The sequence below is a fragment of the Stylophora pistillata genome, chromosome 14, assembly GCF_964205215.1.
Source record: "Stylophora pistillata chromosome 14, jaStyPist1.2, whole genome shotgun sequence".
Classification (NCBI taxonomy): Eukaryota; Metazoa; Cnidaria; class Anthozoa; order Scleractinia; family Pocilloporidae; genus Stylophora; species Stylophora pistillata.
Window position 1 is genome coordinate 17814412 of NC_142532.1, and position 15467 is coordinate 17829878.

A 15467-nucleotide genomic window follows, 5' to 3' on the forward strand; every position below is an offset into this window, starting at 1 on the left:
TTGCTATGACTTTTGCTATATCTTTTGATAAAAAATCCTATTTTTTTACTAGTCAAATGGAACCTTTACATAGTGTAGGTAAAAGCTATGTAATACACATTTGAGCAGGCTAGTGTAGAAAATTAAAGATAGCATCTACATAGGTTTGAAATGCCAATTCACATAGTATTTAAATAGGAGCAAGTTGAGGCTTAGACAACTGAAAATTAAACTTGTAGCCTTTTAATAGAATTAAAATAGAGTAAACATGGGTTACCAATAGTCTTTTTAAGGTGAGTTAAATACAATTTATATAGCTTTTTACCTATGTAAATGCTATGTGGCTGCTCTATGTAAAAAGTAGGTACAGGGTATTAAAATTCTATGTTTAAAGTGACAGAGGGGGTGTTATTCAAATGGTGTGTACTGCGAAGGATCGTGCATCATATGTATTTAATACCGCAGTTCAAAATATATGAACTTCATATATTCATTGTATCTAATATTGATACATATGAGGCGCCAAAGTGGACAAAAACGCCGTTTAGCAGTTTTTGTTCCAATTATATAAATATGTTCTAAACTCAAGATTTTTGTCCTCAGTTTACATATTAGATGCTAACTTAGTGAAATATTCATGCTCTTTTTCGCATTTATTTTCTAAACTCTTCAGTTGCATTCTAATTGCAAAGAAAATGCGTTACAAGTGCGGAAAAAATTATTCTAACTGAAATGTGTTTTAGATGTTCTAATGTTCTTATTATATTTTGAAGAAAAAAGTATGCTAATATTGTTCTTTTCATGCCAAGTTAGAAAAAAACTCTGCTCATAAGAATGAAAAATTATCCTATTCTCAGTCCGAAAATACATGGCAATTACAAAAAAAACATGGCAATTGCAAAAAATACATGGCAATTGCAAAAACAAGTGTTCTAATTAGTATGCAAATTAAATTCAGATGATTTTTCGTGCTAATTAAAACGCGCTTCTAATTAAAATGCAAATTCATGCAACACAAAGCGGTATTGGGTAAGGGTTTCGCGGACCCCGTTTTGGCGCTAATTTTAAAGCTTTGAATTTGAAGACTATCTAGAAAAGCTACGATATGCCTTTATACCGTCGAGGAAGAGGCGACATGGAGATAGCTCGAGAGATTCTTAGAAAATACTCAAGCAGTTCTCGGTCAAATTGCTAGCTTCAGTCAACAATGGGAGACCCAGAATAACAAAACTGAACGACTTAGAAAACGCTGTTGATCGAATGACCGAGATCTGTACAACGTTTGGCGTTCTTCATCAGAGTGTACCACCAACAGCGCTGCAAATAATTCGGTCTATTTTCCTCATTATTTCGCGGACCCTCCAGCGCTGCACATGCAGACCGCTGCTCCTCATGCGACTCTGGCCAATATTGGGAGCCGAGTAAGCGATTTCACTGATTGAACGACAGCTGTGAGGCTGCTCTCTGAAATCTCAGTAAAACCGTCCGTTTCGAGTCTGTTACGAAATATAATGTTGCGTGACGTGCATGACCTGGAAGGTTCGCGAAAGGTCATGGCTTGTTTATTTTAGTAAATTATGTAATCGTTTCTAAAATTGAGATATTTTGTAATGTTGCTATAATTAGACCTTTTTTAGAAAGTTCTAGAACTTTATCGCATAAGTATATAACTAGGACAGGTTACACGAAGCTTGAACTTAGTTTTCACAGCAATGAGAGTTGGTAGTGATCATTCGCAATCAGTCAAGTGTGACGAGGCAGTGTTTCTTGAATTTGGCGGAGGCCGTGAATATTTTCAAGTTGATCGTAGTTGGCGATTGCGCGGAGGCCCTGAAAGTTTTCTGAGTTACGGGCTAGTGTAAAGTTAATCAAGTGAAAACTACGTTCATTTTGGAATAAACCTTCTTCTTGCTGTTCTGATAACCCTGCGTTTTGTTATGACTACAAATCACCTGCCAATCGAACTCGTAACAGATTTCAAATTCGTCTCTGCGTCTTCTAAGAGTTCTCTCAGAAATTCTCAGTAATTTAGCAATTCTAGCCGAGCGAAAGTGTTTACTTCGCAATAATTCCAGTTGATCCTTCATAATTTCAAAACGAGGACGACCTTTTTCGCCGCCGCTGCTCACTGGACATTGGTATTCAGAAGAACAGGCAGTCTCTGTATTTAAACCTTTGAGTCTCGTACAAAGATGATGTGTTCGTATACCGTCTAAAATACTCGTCAGGCCAACGACTGAATTATTTGCCGCGCTGTTGGTGGGTACACTCTAATGAAGAACGCCAAACGTTGTACAGATCTCGGTCATTCGATCAACAGCGTTTTCTAAGTCGTTCAGTTTTGTTTTTCTGGGTCTCCCATTGTTGACTGAAGCTAGCAATTTGACCGAGAACTGCTTGAGTATTTTCTAAGAATCTCTCTAGCTATCTCTATGTCGCCTCTTCCTCGACGGTATTAAGGCATATCGTAGCTTTTCTAGATAGTCTTCAAATTCAAGGCTATAAAATTAGCGCCAAAACGGGGTCCGCGAAACCCTTACCCAACACCGGTCTGTGTAGCACAATTTGCGTTTTAATTAGAAGCGTGTTTTAATTAGCACAAAAACTTCAACTAAATATAATTTGCATACTAATTAGAACGCCTAATTTTGGCAATTGCGATGTATTTTTTTGCAATTGCCATGAATTTTTTGCAATTGCCAGGTATTTTTTGCGATTCCCATTTTTTTTTTTTTTGCAATTGCCATGTATTTTCGGACTGAGAATAGGATAATTTTTCATTCTTATGGGCAGAGTTTTTTTCTAACTTGGCATGAAAAGAACATTATTAGAATCCTTTTTTTTTTTTTTTAAATAGAATGTAATAAGAACATTAGAACATCTAAAACACATTTCAATTAGAATAATTTTTTTCTGTACTTGTAAGGCATTTTCTTTACAATTAGAATGCAACTGAAGAGTTTAGAAAATAAATGCGAAAAAGAGCATAAATATTTCACTAAGTTAGCATCTAATATGTAAACTGAGGACAAAAATCTTGAGTTTAAAAACTGGATCATTAGATAATGCAATTCAAGAATTTTTATTGGCTTAGCCATTATGGTATATGAGCCAATATACCATAATCTACAAATATGGTAAGCGTACGCGTCAGCTTAAAATAAAAAGGGAGCTAAAAAATCTGGTTTCTTCTTACAAAATAAGAATTTCTTGGGGGCGTTTTCAATCAAACAATTATTCCACTCGCGCTTGTTGGATACCAGATGATTATAGCCAACGAGGCGCTACGCGCCTGGTTGGCTATCTATCATCTCATATCCAAGGCGCGCTCATGGAATTGTTAACTATTCTTAAAGTCGTTTTTGTTTTCAACCTATCGTAACTGTGCAATCTGTAATGTATAGTCCACACTACAAGTTTTTAAAGATGATCGCATCTGTTTTTCATCTTTTTCAAATCGTCCGCTATGCATTTATACAGTGAATAACTTCAGTTTTCGTGAGTAAGTCATTTTTTCACGAAATTAAGCGAAAATGATTCCGTAATGACGTCATGGTAACAAAACTGTGATATTTTGATTTAATCTCATTCGTGGTCACTCGTGGTCACTCGTAAGTACTTTCAGACCCTATCATTCAAATTAAAGAGAAAGCTTTCCCCGAAACACTTTTATTTCTAAAAGTAATTAACAGGCTTCCGAGCAAATTTTGAAACATTTTTTTGATAAGTAACTGTCACGATATGTCACCTGTCAATTGAATAGGAAAGAAGCATACGCTTTTGAAGAAACAGCAGTACTGGTATGACAAACACACACGAGTGAAATGATCATGCGACGACTTTCTCGTAAATAGAAAAACAGTTAGAGATCTTACGGAAAGCATTTTTTATTTCCAACGAGGATCAATCTTCGAAGATTTACCTCTGTTCCGTTTTAAAATGTCACGGGAAGTCAAATTGTAAGTGAATGCAAATATGTGTTTTGGAGTTGTCAGTTTGCTTGTTTGTGGGTTTTCTGTAATGGCGTGTGTAAATCGGTTTTTCTTCCACCGAAAAGCTGAAGTCAATGAGACTCTCTCTACCTAGACACAAGGAGATTTAATGCGACTTTTATTCATCAAATTCCTGCGTTTCTGCCGTGAAATTTACGACAAAAGTGTATTTTAGGATTTTGAACTGGTGCTGAGTAAAATTCTTTCTTAGCCTAAACTACTAAATTCGTTTGTATCTGGCGCATGTGAAACCCATTTGTAGCTAAGGGTCAAACAGGGATTGTCACTCACTAAAATGGCTCGCCATTAAGTCTTGTGATCGCCTTCGTATGAAATTGTTTTTTATGTTGTTGTTGTTGTTAAGTCCGCGTTTTGCTAGTCCACGTTTTACTAGCCCACGTTTTACTAGTCCCCGTTTTACTAGTCCGCGTTTTACTAGTCCACATTTCACTACTCCACGTTTTACTAGTCGGCGTTTTACTAGTCCGCGTTTTACTAGTCAGCGTTTTACTAGTCCGCGTTTTACTAGTGCGCGTTTTACTATTCCTCGTTTTACTAGTCCTCGTTTTACTAGTCCACGTTTTACTAGTCTAGTCCAGTCAAGTCCAGTCCTCGAAATATCATATTCCATTTAACTCGTGTGTGTTTGTCACACTAGTACATGTACTGTCGTTTATTCAAACGCGTACGCGTTTTTTTATTCTTCAATTGACAGGTGTCACATGGTGACAGTTACTTGTCAAGAAATGTTTCAAAGTTTGCCCGGAAGCCTTTTCAGTTACATTTACTAATTTAAAATATTTCGGTGAAAGCTTTCTCTTTAGTTAACGTCTGTATTCTTTATCATTCACTCGCTAACAAATTGTTAAGGTTATGGAGGATTTTCTCGTAATTAAACTCGTAATTGTAGCCCTAAATCATTCGGGTTCTTTTGGAAATTATTTTGTTATGTGTTCAATAGAAAAATCCTATCGAAACAAATAAAAATGTTATTGACCAGCATAGGTCGGTCCGTATTGGGAAAAACTGTGCCCTCTGTCTTTAGTACCGCCCTCGGCCTACGGCCTCGGGCGGTATCCAAGACCTCGGGCACAGTTTTTCCCAATACGGACCTCCCGTCTGGTGAATAACATATATATCCAGCGGATACGTGTTTACAAGACATACGATGCTATCCAGTGGATAGCATTACCCAGCCTTTGCAAAATCAGCCCCTGGATGTGAAGAAGTTATCTGTATTATTGCGCTAAAATGATGGATTTGGACAAATTTTCACCACACGGTAATTCTAGTAAACTTGCCCCGGAGACAAATTTTCTCAATACTGATCACCTTACGGTAAATCTTCGAAAACTTGTTTTCATCAAAAGATTGTAAAAGTCACATCAAATTTTCAATTTTTTTTCTTCAATACAAGTGATCCTCTCAGAATTTTCGAACATATGCTACTGTTGGAGAAATGAGGGCCGGTTATTTTACCAAAGTTTGTCAAAATAACCAAAGGTTATTTTACCAAAGCAGTTGTCTTACAAAACCGCGTTCTAAACTGTCCTCAATTTAGGGAGGGGAGACATGGGGGGGGGGGGGGCTGAACACCGCAACACCGCAACACCGCAAAGAAAAATTAACTAACACCGCATGACCGCAAGAAAAGACCACGGAACACCGTCACCGCAACTATTTTTAGCTACATAATTTTAACGTCTTTAATTGATGTAATACTTTTATACCTATACAATTATCCACAAAATAAGTACATCAAAACGTATATTTGTCAGTGCATGCTTACGTGTCGATACTGTTAACGTTGATACACGTAAATCAGTTTTCCTGTACTTAACGGGAGAGCTCGTTTGTATGAAAGTCCATGAACATGACTCAGAAGTCGACCCGAAAAGCTGCTAGGGATAAAACAACATTTTCAGAGCGTTGAGCGTTCTCATAGTAGTTAATATTGTCACATAAATAAACTTTGCCGTTCAGTTTATTTGATCTGCAGAGTATTTTGAAAGATTAATATTGCTTTAAAGTTATATTACTACATCTTTAGACAGGAAGAAGCCGAAAAAAAGTTCACTGTATAAGCCGATTATTGAATCGTATAGCTCTTCCAAAGCGTGACCTTGCGCCCAGCAGAAAGGTTGTGGAGCTCCCGATTTCTACTTGAAGATAGTTTCCACTTTCGTCACTGGCTCCTATATCATCCTCATCGCTGCTTCCATCGTATTCAGGCTCACTTCCGCTTTCCTCTATGACTTGTTCTTCGGTTTGAGAGTCTTCTCCAGGTCCTTCACTTTCTTGTCCATCTTCCTCATCTTGGTCAGCTTCTTCCAATTTAATATTTATGGGTTGGTCAGACCTGATGCAGTGTCTCTGATAGATGTACTCGGGTAGAGTACCATGCTTTGCCATCGTCGTCTCTTGGCGCACTGTTCGCTGTCGTACTGCAGCTCCATAAGCCGAAGACCAATCCCGCATAATGTCGCAGTTTGGTTTCGACAACTTCACAAGGTGATGCAAAGTTTGACTAAGTCTTTTCAAGGTAGTTCACTTTATATTCTCTCAGCTTTAATTTATTGAAATACGGTGTACCATGTAAATTTAAGAACTTCCTCAGAACGTTTTCACCCTCAAATTGTAAAAAGATAGCCTCAGCTCTAAAATTTGACATTCCTAGGCATAATAAAAGAGTGTATCACGGAGGTAAATCAACATGGCGGCTCCATATCTGGGCTCTCCCTGGAGGTACATCCTGGGGAATTATTCCACGCACTCCTTCAGGACTCTTGAACTTGGACCAGATCAATTCCGTGGAAAAATGAAAAGTCTGGGCTAAAAGGCTGAAAATAAAAATAGGTTCGACTTCCCTGATCTCCTGCCAGTTTAAAAGCGAAATGTGACAGCTGATAAATTAAAATAACTCCCTAAGCCATTCGGTTTTGAAAGCTGATGCCATTTCTCAACGTACTAATTTGTTTGTTTGTTTCTTTGTATTGTTTTGTTTTGTTTTTTTTTCATTTTTCAAATAAACGGGGGTGGACTTCGTCATGAAACACCCTCGTGAATTATTGATTACGTTATGACCCCACTTCAGAACTATTCAGCTCGTTAAGACTTCCCACTAACAGTTTCCCGTCACACGACAAAAAGTGACTCAGGATCTACTTTGCCTAGCCAGATCCTAGCATGGTCAATTGAATTCAGTGTACATGAGGAAGCTTCCTTCGGTAGCAATCATTCTCATAGGTGCACGCTGGTTCAGTACAGGGCCTAACTTTGTCGAATCTCGCTAGAAAAGCGTGTTTTCAAAAACGGAAAGTTTTGACGCACAATAACGCTGAATGTCGTCAGGCTGCTCTCGACAGACAGGCGGGTATCACCAGATGAATTGGCGCCAAACGATCTTTAATTTCTAAATAAGGAAGACGAAAAGAAAAACGGAAAACGAAAAGTTAACCGCAACAGTAACGAGAGCCGAATACATAATAATGAAAAGAAAACTATAAAAACTGAAAAAAGCGGCAAACCGAAGGCATTGAAACTCGCAACAAATAAAACAAGCAAACCGAAAAAACACCTGCAAAAAAAGCAAGAAAACAGATGTTTCAAAATCATATGCTTCCAAATTAAATCCACCAGTTTTGATTCTGAATATGAAGAAAATTATTGAGGGCGAATGAAAAAGGAGAGACATCGAAAATGTGTTTATATTTCTTATTTCGTCGAAGAGCGAAAGTTTTGTTTTCGAATGGTAAAAAACAGCATCTCAACCGTTTTTTTTTTAGGCAATTGTTGGTTTTACAAATACCCGGAGAGGCAGTCCTCTCGTTTCAGGAGAAACCTTGTTCTTCCCCTGTCATTATCGAAACATAAACTTATGTCACTATGGCTTTAAAAAGCTCTTGAAAGCAGACGCCTTGACAAATATCATGAGACACTTGAACTCATTTCAGAGCTCCGAAATCGTAAATTTTCTCGATTGACTGCGAGTGCATGGCCTAGTGATTACTCACATCCCCTAGCTCCCATCCCCTCCCCCCCCACCCCTATCCCCATCCTCAGAGGAGTAGACGGATGTCCGGTCCCGCCTTAGACATTTTTTAAATGTCTTATTTCTTCAATTTCTCGTCAGTTCTGTGCTTGTGTCGCCCATTATCCGTCGTTGCGCCGATATCTTTAAGAATGCAAACAAGCAGGTGAAAACATTATTTTAATTTTCCTTATTCAGTTGACGTTGATAAATTTTCCGAGTCACGTTCTTGCTTTTTGGGATCACCATCTGCCTGATTCCAAATATATGTCTTGGTTCCAGTCCCTAACAGGAGAAGATTTAGAAAGCTTGTTAACAAACCCCCACTACTTCAGCTTGGTTATCTTCTGCGCATCCTCGGAGACCCTGGGACTGTGGGTCGATTTCAAGTTAGGGCATGAAGAGCCCCTGGGGACATTGTCTTCCAAGACTAGTTCCAAATGGTCGCAGTCGTTCTGCCATCTGATTGGTGCCAGTAAATCTTTGTGTTTTTCTGCCCAATCAGAGGGAAGTGTCCTTTCGTGTGTTTTAATACGGACAAATACTAATAGCGCAGTTGCTCGCCATGTATGTTAAGGCCGTGCGACGGAGATTTGCTTGAGGTGAAAAGTTTCAGTCTCAGCACACAATGTAAGAGAAATCGATCAGACTGTCCGCGAAAATCTTACCGGAAATTATACTGAATACTTTCGCAGGTATCACTAGAGAACGTGTTTTAAAGTTTGCGAGGTTTGTATACAACACGATGGTTGCAGTCATTGAAATGTCGCTTTAAACGTTAAACGAGATTTAAGCTTAAATCTTTTCTAGATTCTTTGCATAATTTGCTGTGACTGAAACTTTGCCAATCCCGTGAAGTTATTTCGTCGGACGGGCCACGCAGGTATGTCGAGCAACTGGTACTTGCGCAACTTTCTGTGCGTGCCAAAATCTAATCTCGTCTTCGCTTGAAAAAAAAGAAAAGAAACCTTTGCTTATTAGATGTGGTTAGATGACCCTGTACTATTAGGCTGACATTTGCAATAAAGCAAACCTGCCGTTTCCATCCATTATTTCTTGGTCTTTGGTTTTGTTTTTCCCATTGAAAGCAGCATCGGATCGATTCCCAATGATCAAAGGTATTTAACTTGGTCTTCAACAATCGACAGAAGAGGTGAAATGACAATGACCAAGGGACTAGAAGAGAATCCGTGGCCTTCCTAGCTCAAGAATTTCAACACTCTAGGCAACAGTTGAAAGATTAAACTCTTTCCTAACCCCTTCGGTAACTGCCCGAAAAAACCTCTCCTTCTCACGATGTTCTCATTAATAAGTGTTCAGATTTTAATTAGCTAACCGGAAACACAGCTAAGCTTTCTCTAAGCGCTTGCTGGAGGTCGTCCACGAACTTAAGCCGTATTGTGAATGACTTTACTACAAAGCGAAGATTAGATTTTGGCGCGCACAGAAAGCAGAAAGCTACGTAGGCGAAAGAGCCAGTTGCTCAACATACGTGCGTGGCCCGTGCGACGAAATAACTTCACGGGATTGGCAAAGTTTCAGTCACAGCAAATTATGCAAAGAATCTAGAAAGATTTAAGCTCAAATCTCCTCTAACGTTTAAAGCGACATATCAATGACTGCAACCATCGTGTTGTATACAAACCTCACAAACTTTAAAACACGTTCTCTTAGGATACCTGCGAAAGTATTCAGTATAATTTCCGGTAGGATTTTCGCGGACAATCTGATCGATTTTGTTGCAATATGCCATTGCATATTGCAATTAGTCCATAATTGTTTTATCGTTATTCCCAGTACACACCACTCTTTTATTCATATGCAATTAGCTATAGATTGCGTTAAAAAATTATTATTCATAGCGAGTGTGAATGTCTTGTATTTAAGCATCCAGAAAGCGGTTAGGACGCAGGAAATAAAATTTAATTCTCATTTCTAGGAAAGGTTGTCTTGTGCGGATATATTTCTTCATGCCGGAGACAAAAAACCACATGAGGAAACAGATTTCTCTTACATTGTGTGCTAAGACTGAAACTTTTCACCTCAAGCAAATTCCGTCGCACCGCCTAAACAAACATAGCGAGCAACTGAGCTATTAGTATATGTCCGTGTTAAAACACACGAAAGGACACTTCACTCTGATTGGGCAGAAAAACACAAAGATTTTCTGGCACCAATCAGATGGCAGAACGACTGCGACCGTTTGGAACTAGTCTTGTAAGACAATGTCCCCAGGGGCTCTTCATGCCCTAACTTGAAATCGACCCACAGCCCCTGGGTCTCCGAGGTTGTCTTCTGCGGTGACCGTCGCGAACGTTTTCTTTCAGATTGCAGAGAGGATACTGTATTTCAGAGCTGTTGACTCGATTTCTTTACGAGTTCTCGTCATCTAAAACTATTTCGACATTCGAGCAGGTCCAGAAAAGGGAATTTCATACTCTTTCCGTTATTTACGAGATGTTTAATTCGATAAGATCTAGACTAGTCAAACGATCTATGGTTGCGAAAGAACTTCTCTTGTTTTTCCTCTTTTGCGGAGCGGGATTTACCTCAGCTATTTTGGAAGAACGGGAACAGAGTTCACAATGCCGTAAACAAACGGTGTTTTGTCCTTGCAAGGACAGGCGAGGAATGACTGGCCATATACTTGTGGTAACATGTAGCGATCAAAACGATCCCAATAATCCGCTTTGCCAAGGAGAAACTTTAATCTCAGAGGATTGCGGAAAAGGTGAGCTTCTATGTTAAAATTACGGTGCTACTTAAATGTGATTCGTTAAGCGTAATTAAACGTGTGGAGATCTCAATCATGTGAAATTTGTTTAGCCGTTGAGTGGACTTTATGGCCAGTTTGGCTGATTTGAATTTAGTTGTACAACTGGAAAAGTTATATAAAGTGATGAAGGAGATGGACACTATTTCACACTTGCACTCTCAAATTATAGTTCCAATATTAATAATTGATTTGATATCACTTCAAAACCTTCAAAGGAAAGTAGAGCTTGAGGAATTGCAAAAAATTAATGGTATTAATGATAAAAAAGATAAGGCAAATTTCTTAAAACCTGAAATATGTTGTCCCAGATTCAAGGCCTTAATTTTTTAAGCCTTTACCTTCCAGAAGTGATTAACATGTATCTTCCCCCCACAATATCCATACATTACCCAGCAAACAGTTAATGAGAATATTCAATTTTTTTACTATATAGTACAATACTTTATTTAACTTGGAGTTTACACCTAACGTTACCAGCTATTTTATGGGTAATCATAGTCTTATCAGGTAGAAGTTTTTGCCCTGATCAAATATCAAATTCTGATAACTATTTTTCAAGGAAATCTGTAGCAGGTAGAAGGGGGACTATTTAACAATTATTCCACGAGCGCGCGTTGGATACGAGATGATAGATAGCCAACGAGGCGCTACACGCCTCGTTGGCTATAATCATCTCATATCCAACAAGCGCGAGTGGAATAATTGTTTTATTGAAAACGTTAAATTAAATTATTAAATTTTATTAAATTTTTAGCTCCCTTTTAATTTTAAGCTGACACGTATGCTTGCCATATTTGTAGATCATGGTATATTGGCTGATATACCATAATGGCTAAGCCAATAAAAAGTCTTGAATTGCATTATCCAAAGATCTAGTTTTTAATAAAATCAGTTAGATCTTGGGGGTCAAAGAGTTCTTTGTACAGAAGTTTCATTTACATACATGTAGAACTTTTTTACCCTAAAATTATTGTTGAGGTGAATTTGCTGGCATGAATTTGTAAACAGGATTTCTGACCTTTTATAAGGCTGCTTGCCATACCCTCTTTGGATTGTTTTTGTGAATCAATAATATAGTCAGTTCATTACATAGTGAAATATTAAACAATTTGATATCATAAATAACACTGGAGAAGCATTCATTTTTCTTATTTACCTCTTGTACAAATTTCAAAATGTAGGACTTAGTCCACTGAGTGACCCAATATATTCCTTATAAAAACATGCTCTGTTCCTCAAAATACAAAATCCTTTTCAAAGCTTCAAATGAAAATTTTCATTTTTGTTTAACCTGTTCCATTAGGCCCTAATCTTCCCCTGGGGAGGCAACTCAAGGAAAGTTTGGTTGCACATGTGCTTGGTGGTGTTAAAACTTTAATTCTCCAGAATCGACCAGTAATTCTCCCTACTGAGTGCCAATATTTGTTGTAAATTAGGCAAGGAATTTGGTGTGACATCGAGATAACATTAAGTAATGGATAAGCTTTTCTGTTCTCTTAACCTGCTTACAAGAGAAAATTCTGGAATCATCTGGAAAAATTATTTACTTTTCACTTCTGGGTGGTAAATGGTTCAAACCCTGACAAGGAAGACTTTCAATTTGGAAGTTAAACTAAATATTTTATGTTTTCATAAATGTTAGCATGGTATTATCAGTCATAATTAAAGATTGGGATGTGTCAATTAGCTCTTTGTTGACACTTTGATGTCTATTGACGAAAGCTGTTAGTCAAAGTTTGAGTTTTCAGGACAAATTTGACTGAAGCTGAAGGGAAAGTAAAATTATTTTAAGTAAATGGGGAGTTTGATGTAATCGTGTTTGAATTAGTTGGGTTCTACTTTACATTGTTCATTTGACTAGTTTTTGAATTTTGCCACAAGTGTCATCATAAAATGGTGTTAAACCAGTTAGGTCAAGGCCAGAGTTATAAAGGGGCTTTGCATTACTGGTGCATTAATAGTTGTGTGTTGGTTAACACAGCTGGCTATTTGCATGTTGATTGAACTTTGTTATGGTTTCGATTTGAAATTTCATGTTGGTCAAAATACTAGATAATTTGAGAGATTTTGGGGGTAAAATAGTAAAGGTGGAGGCAAACTTGTGTTACTGCAGGGGACAAAGGTGGTCAGGCAAACTTGCTATGTGGTGAAACCTCCAGCTACTTCAGAAATAATTTTCAAATTAATAAAAAGTAATTCAACAAACATGTTTCAGGGCATTGTTTATAGATATTGTTTCAAGTAGGGTGTGTTGTATAGAAAGAGTAATTGCATACATGCCAACTCTTCTGGATTATCCAGTAGTCTCCTGGATACAGAATAAGTCTCCAGTATTCTGTGTGGCTCACCTGATAGGTACTGTAATAGTTAACACCCTCGTAATGATTAATTATTTTAATTGCTTTCTAATTTAGTGAACTTTTCATCAAAGCGGCACAGACGTGACACTGGAAATTGTATGAATGGAATCATACCAGGATCCCCCCACACCTCAGATAAAGACCCTCAAGCACTAATGATCAGTGGAAGTAGTATAACGCGTGATGTGGATGACAGCCCCACATTTGAATGCCAAGTCCATTCAAACTTTTCAGCAAATGTAACTTGGCTGTTTAATGGCAAACCTCTGGAAAAAAAGTGGCATTATTCATTTGCATCTTGCAAACGAAATTTACAAGTCAAATACATTTCAAAAAGTGATGCAGGATTCTACACATGTGTTGTGACAAATGAGAAGGGGAAACAGGCATCAGTTCGTGTTAAGTTAAACGTGAATGGTAGGTAACCACCTCTAATGGTTCGTACTGTAATCTTTGGAGCAAGCTTTTCCCCCTCAAAGCTGACACCCACATATAACACATGTAGCTTAGCCAGGTCATCCCCTAAAAACAACTCATGAGTTTGGTAGAGAAATATCTGAACCTTGTCTCATTACATCGGGTGTCCCTCAAGGGTCAATCCTTGGCCCTTTACTCTTTATCCTTTTTGTCAATGACCTTCCTACAGTTTGAGAGCGATGCCAGATTCTCATGTACGCTGACAATACAGTTATGTATTTTGCCTCTTAAGTAACGCCCAAGAAATCAGTAGTACTTTTACCAGTTAACTTGCCAAGGTCATTGATTGGCTTGTATACAATAGTCTTTTTATTCACCAAGGAAAAACAGAATGTGTTTTATTTGGTACTGGTTCTAGATTAGCAAATGCTGATCTCTCTGTGAATATTGATGGTTAGGAGCTAACACGGGTTGCTGAGTATAAATATCTAGGAGTAATTTAGGATGAGTCGCTTTCATGGAACGCACATGTGAATTATTTAATTATCAAAGTCTGTAAGAGATTAGGAATTCTTGGCCGCACTAGGGGGAGCATTGGTATGCATACTGCTGGTATAATTATAGATCATCAAGTATTCTTCCTGTTCTTGATTATTGCGATACCGTTTGGAATTTTTGCGGACGTATAAATGCTGATAATTTAGAAAAACTACAGAGACGTGCGGTAAGCATTATCATGAAAACCAACAACGGTGATGAAGCACTAGCTCACCTTAGATATAATACGCTGGAGCTTAGACGGGAGACTCATGCATTAAACCTTGTGAAGAAATGTCTTAATAAGCGCTGCTCGCAATTTTTAATGGATTACTTTTCTTTTAATAGAGATATTGTGCAGAGAAAAATGTGGCAAAGTGATCATCTCCGTTTTCCTTCTATCAAACTAGAATGTACGAAAAAAGCTATTATCATGGATGTGAAGTTTTTAATCGTAACTTGTAGTTTTTATCAATGGTTTTAATAGTTTTAATGCAGTTTTAGGATATCTTTCTATTAGCTTAGTTGGACTAGTTTCATGTATTTTTAACTTTTTTCATTTCTTTTTGTTAGGGCCTCTAAGGATATCAGTTTTCGTAACTGTAGGAGTTACCCTAACTAAATAAAAGTATCTTCTTCTTCTTCTTCTTCTAAATTGAAGGGATGAACTATTATCCTTAAATTATAATAGAGACTGAGCGGGCTTAAGTGCTATATTCTAGTGCTATATAGAATTATCTCTTTAATGTGTGTCTGATAGGTTTAATTTAGGAAACTGTTGAAATGATCTCACAGAACTGACACATGCTAAAGGCAGACAAGTCAATTTTAAATTGTTGCTTTTTACTAGCACCCTTCAAAATAGAATTTGATGAAACAGGAGACTGACGCTTTTCTTTGCTCAAGAAAGCAAAGAACAATTAGAGATGATGATAATACCATATATACCCGTGTGTAATGAGCACTTTTTTTCTACATAAATAATCATCAAAATCACGGTGCGTATTATACACAGATTCCATTGTTTGTCACACACGTCCTAATTTGCATACGTTAAAACAACTAAAAAGTAACACATTTAAGGCTTTAATTAAATAACATATTTTCAATGAAAAATTATAGGTGCATATTAAGTTTTTACACTGAAATAAAGAGGAAAGAGAAAAATCGCTAAATATTTTTGCAAGTGTACAGACAGGCATGTGGATAATTTAGATTTCAGAGTGGATATGCAAATTTAGCCGCATGTGAAGAGATCTTATGTTATATTTTTCAATATAAGAAGCAAGAAGAAAGTGAGCAAGAAATATTTCAGGACAAGAGCTTTATTTGAAGCAGTTCTTGATTTGCTGTTATAAGCGAAAAACGCGCGAATT

The 15467-nt window shown here is 37.6% G+C and overlaps 1 pseudogene across 1 annotated transcript in view; it reads left to right on the top strand.

Moving 5' to 3' along the window:
• The first annotated feature begins 8095 nt into the window (after positions 1-8095).
• The window catches only part of LOC148716916 (uncharacterized), a 17350-nt pseudogene continuing 9978 nt past the window's right edge, over positions 8096-15467 (top strand). Inside the window, exons 1-3 of the transcript XR_015995283.1 lie at positions 8096-8340; positions 10289-10732; positions 13192-13554. The product of XR_015995283.1 is annotated as an uncharacterized LOC148716916 (transcript). The remainder of the gene's footprint in view (positions 8341-10288; positions 10733-13191; positions 13555-15467) is intronic.